Genomic DNA, 5,551 nt, shown 5'->3' with positions numbered 1-5,551 from the left:
TTGATAATATGCATTTCCGGAAAGTATATTTATCTCCCCTTATGTATGCTATTTTTAGTAATTTATATAGTCAGTGGATTTCATTCGTCCTTCAGCAAGGTCTCTGTGGCGCAATCGGTTAGCGCGTTCGGCTGTTAACCGAAAGGTTGGTGGTTCGAGCCCACCCAGGGACGCAGCTAATGTTTTAGTAAACTTTTTAAAAACATATAAATTGTGATCGGTGTCTGCTAATGAGAAACCAGTTACATATGCACAGTGACGTCCGGTCCCAATGGAATTCGTCATCACAAACAGGGGAAGTCGCAGACAATAGTCCCACGGTTTCGAGATAAACCCGCCAACAAAACAATATCAGTGTGTGTGTGTGATTTTAAGGAGGGGTCAACCATTTTGTTCTGGGGAGGTCATCAATTTTGTACACATGTTTCTAGAGTTGATCAGCAATATTGTACATGAAAATATTTAAAAATTATGCTTTAAAAATATGGAAAGGGTGAGGGGGGTCATTGACTTTGTACATGACATGCAGGGGGGTCAGTTACTGTGTACATAAATTTTAAAGGGGGGTGGGGTTGGGGTGGGTTTTTTTTTTTTTCCATTCACATTGTACATGCTTCTCCATAAAAATCATCATCACCCCCCTGGCCATAAATTATGAACGGTCCCTAAGTTATATCAATATCACAACATCATTACACATTTATAATGAGGAAATTTAGGTTGTTTACTGTCAAGAAGATGCTCTTCACTGAGCTTTGTGTCACATGGTCACATGTTTTTCATCACATACTCCATACACCGACATTATCAGGAGACAGGTTGACAACAGCTCACTCAACACTGACGCAGCAAGTGAAGTACTTGAGTGAGTGAGTTTAGTTTTACGCTGGCCTCAGCAAAATTCCAGCTATATGGTGGCGGTCTGTAAATAATCGAGTCTGGACCCGACAATCCAGTGATCAAAAGCATGAGCATCGACCTGCGCAATTGGGAACCGATGACATGTGTCAACCACCCAATCCCGTTAGTCGCCCCTTACAACAAGCATGGGTTACTGAAGGTTCATTCTAACCCGAAACACATACTTTTAGATTGTGTGGATACTGCATTGATACGTGAAACATATTTGAATGTTTCCTATTTAACACAACTAATTACATAAGTTTCTGGTCGTAAGATTTTATCATTTCTAAAATAAATTGGCCTTTATGAAAAGATATAAGTTTTAACATAAATTGCTGATGCAGCGTAAAGCAATATTCATTCATTCATTCTTGTGAGAAATAAATAAATAAATAAATAAATAAATAAATAAATAAATAAATAAATAAATAAATAAATAAATAAATAAATAAATAAATAAATAAATAAATAAATAAATAAATAAATGCTTTTAACCTCTCATACTACATCCCATATCACATCCTGTTATGTTGGCCTCTGTGTACATGTATATGTAAACAACCAGGACATTTCCTCCCCATCCCGGATCACAATAAGCCCACTAGACAAATATTTATGCTCAGAAATGAAAATAATTCACAGCATAAATGTAAACAATTAAAAACTCCTGTTTTGGTGGTTGTAAAGTGAATGACAGTGTGTGTATAAGGGACCGTTCATAATTTATGGCTAGGAAGGGTGATGATGATTTTGACCTATTTTGTTCTCGGGAGGTAGGGGGTTCATCAATTTTGTACATGTAAATATTTAAAAATTATGCTTAAAAATGTTTGAAGGGGGTGGGGGTCATTGATTTTGTACATGACATGCTGGGGGGGGGGGCGGTCACTTACTTTGTACATAACTTTTAGGGGGTGCCATTCACATTGTACATGCTTCTCCATAAAAATCATCATCACCCCACCCTGGCCATAAATTATGAACGGTCCCTAAGTATCATGACACAGCACAGGTAAAAGTGTATCTGATGGTCAAGTAAAGATGTAATCCCCAAATGTCACCAAATTTGAAGACATTGGGTACAACAGTGCAAGAAATATCGCATTAACAGGAGTTTGAAAAGTGGTCAAAGTGCCGTGATGACCTTGAAAATAAGGTCAAGGTCACCCAAATCGACTGGTGTCTGCGTAATCCCTCAATATAGGCTGTCACCAAATTTATAGACATTGGGTACTTAATGATAGGCCCGATGACTTCAGGGTTTGTGTCACAGACTACAGGTTCTAATGCAGACAATTCTACTGGATCGTTCCATGAGGGTACTTAATGACCGGTCCGATGACTTCAGGGTTTGTGTCACAGACTACAGGTTCTAATGCAGTCAATTCTACTGGATCGTTCCATGAGGGTACTTAATGACCGGTCCGATGACTTCAGGGTTTGTGTCACAGACTACAGGTTCTAATGCAGACAATTCTACTGGATCGTTCCATGAGGGTACTTAATGACCGGTCCGATGACTTCAGGGTTTGTGTCACAGACTACAGGTTCTAATGCAGACAATTCTACTGGATCGTTCCATGAGGGTACTTAATGATAGGCCCGATGACTTCAGGGTTTGTGTCACAGACTACAGGTTCTAATGCAGACAATTCTACTGGTTGTCCGTGAGGGTACTTAATGATAGGCCCGATGACTTCAGGGTTTGTGTCACAGACTACAGGTTCTAATGCAGACAATTCTACTGGATCGTTCCATGAGGGTACTTAATGACCGGTCCGATGACTTCAGGGTTTGTGTCACAGACTACAGGTTCTAATGCAGACAATTCTACTGGATCGTTCCATGAGGGTACTTAATGACCGGTCCGATGACTTCAAGGTTTGTGTCACAGACTACAGGTTCTAATGTAGACAATTCTACTGGATCGTGCCATGAGGTACTTAATGACAGGCCCGATGACTTCAGGGTTTGTGTCACAGACTACAGGTTCTAATGCAGACAATTCTACTGGATCGTTCCATGAGGGTAGTTAATGACCGGTCCGATGACTTCAGGGTTTGTGTCACAGACTACAGGTTCTAATGCAGACAATTCTACTGGTTGTCCGTGAGGGTACTTAATGATAGGCCCGATGACTTCAGGGTTTGTGTCACAGACTACAGGTTCTAATGCAGACAATTCTACTGGATCGTTCCATGAGGGTACTTAATGACCGGTCCGAAGACTTCAGGGTTTGTGTCACAGACTACAGGTTCTAATGCAGACAATTCTACTGGATCGTTCCATGAGGGTACTTAATGACCGGTCCGATGACTTCAAGGTTTGTGTCACAGACTACAGGTTCTAATGCAGACAATTCTACTGGATCGTTCCATGAGGGTACTTAATGATAGGCCCGATGACTTCAGGGTTTGTGTCACAGACTACAGGTTCTAATGCAGACAATTCTACAGGATCGTTCCATGAGGGTACTTAATGACCGGTCCGATGACTTCAAGGTTTGTGTCACAGACTACAGGTTCTAATGCAGACAATTCTACTGGATCGTTCCATGAGGTACTTAATGACAGGCCCGATGACTTCAGGGTTTGTGTCACAGACTACAGGTTCTAATGCAGACAATTCTACAGGATCGTTCCATGAGGGTACTTAATGACAGGTCCGATGACTTCAAGGTTTGTGTCACAGACTACAGGTTCTAATGCAGACAATTCTACTGGATCGTTCCATGAGGTACTTAATGACAGGCCCGATGACTTCAGGGTTTGTGTCACAGACTACAGGTTCCAATGCAGACAATTCTACTGGTTGTCCGTGAGGGTACTTAATGACCGGTCCGATGACTTCAGGGTTTGTGTCACAGACTACAGGTTCTAATGCAGACAATTCTACTGGATCGTTCCATGAGGGTACTTAATGACAGGCCCGATGACTTCAGGGTTTGTGTCACAGACTACAAGTTCTAATGCAGACAATTCTACTGGTTGTCCGTGAGGGTACTTAATGATAGGTCCGATGAGGTTCTAATGCAGACAATTCTACTGGATCGTTCCATGAGGGTACTTAATGACAGGCCCGATGACTTCAGGGTTTGTGTCACAGACTACAAGTTCTAATGCAGACAATTCTACTGGTTGTCCGTGAGGGTACTTAATGATAGGCCCGATGACTTCAGGGTTTGTGTCACAGACTACAGGTTCTAATGCAGACAATTCTACTGGATCGTTCCATGAGGGTAACTTCAGGGTTTTAATGACCGGTCCGATGACTTCAGGGTTTGTGTCACAGACTACAGGTTCTAATGCAGACAATTCTACTGGATCGTTCCATGAGGGTAGTTAATGACCGGTCCGATGACTTCATGGTTTGCGTCACAGACTACAGGTTCTAATGCAGACAATTCTACTGGTTGTCCGTGAGGGTAATAATGACAGGTCCGATGACTTCAGGGTTTGTGTCACAGACTACAGGTTCTAATGCAGACAATTCTACTGGTTGTCCGTGAGGGTACTTAATGACAGGTCCGATGACTTCAGGGTTTGTGTCACAGACTACAGGTTCTAATGCAGACAATTCTACTGGTCGTTCCATGAGGGTACTTAATGATAGGCCCGATGACTTCAGGGTTCGTGTCTACAGGTTCCAATGCAGACAATTCTACTGGTCGTTCCATGAGGGTAGTTAATGATCGGTCCGATGACCTCAGGGTTTGTGTCACAGACTACAGGTTCTAATGCAGACAATTCTACTGGTCGTCCTTGAGGGTACTTAATGACCGGTCTGATGACTTCAGGGTTTGTGTCACAGACTAGAGGTTCCATTGTACCCAATTCGACTGGTGTCTGTGTAATCCCCCAATGTAGGCTGTCACCAAATTTGAAGATAGTGGGTACAACAGTGCATGAGATATCGCGTTAACAAGATTCGGGACGTACCTGCGTACGGATGGACGCTGCTGAATACAATGTCCCCCGTTCCGCGTGGCGGCGGGGGACAGCAGTTATTTCTTTTATTGATGCACTGAAACACAATATACAACAAATAAGCTCACACAAGTTCAGCAGAGTAATAATGTACATGTGCACCGTACACCATGCGTTCTTTAGTCAAGTATCTGACGTTGAACGTCTGCATGTATTACAAATAATAAATCTGTGTCGTTCATTCAGCAAACATTGTTTCTGACTCATGAGGATCTTGGTGCCAACTAATCGTCAGTAACCCATGCTTGCCGTAAGGGGCGACTGCTGGCACTGGGTGGTCAGGCTCGCTGACTAAGTTGACACTATCATCATAGATCGGCGCTCATGACGTCAATCATTGTATTGTCTGATCCAGACTGTATATTTGAAGGTCACTACCATACAGCTGGACATTTGCTGAATGCCGTTCAAATATAGTGACTGATTCGACCATCGCTATATCCGTCCTGCTACTTCTTTATCTGATAATTAATAAATGTATTGTAATTTTGACTTTTGTCGACCACCTCGTTCGCAGTTTGACTTTCATTATGATTTTACTCATTGGGAACACAGTTTACGCAGATGTGAGTTTGGAATAAGGTATTCTAGCTGTTATGTTATTTGATATTCTCGCACTAAACTGAAACATTTGAAGGAATTACTTTAGATGACAAGCAGAA

The 5,551-nt window shown here is 42.0% G+C and overlaps 1 non-coding gene across 1 annotated transcript; it reads left to right on the top strand.

The window, feature by feature from the left end:
- Positions 1-99: 99 nt before the first annotated feature.
- On the top strand, positions 100-173 carry Trnan-guu. The gene has a single exon. It is a non-coding gene; the product is annotated as a tRNA-Asn (tRNA).
- Positions 174-5,551: the final 5,378 nt, after the last annotated feature.

The sequence above is a fragment of the Haliotis rubra genome, unplaced genomic scaffold, assembly GCF_003918875.1.
Source record: "Haliotis rubra isolate DU_JTF1 unplaced genomic scaffold, ASM391887v1 Scf12, whole genome shotgun sequence".
NCBI classification, from domain to species: domain Eukaryota; kingdom Metazoa; phylum Mollusca; class Gastropoda; order Lepetellida; family Haliotidae; genus Haliotis; species Haliotis rubra.
The sequence above is the reverse complement of the archived record's forward strand: the minus strand, read 5'-3'. Positions and strand labels throughout refer to the sequence as shown.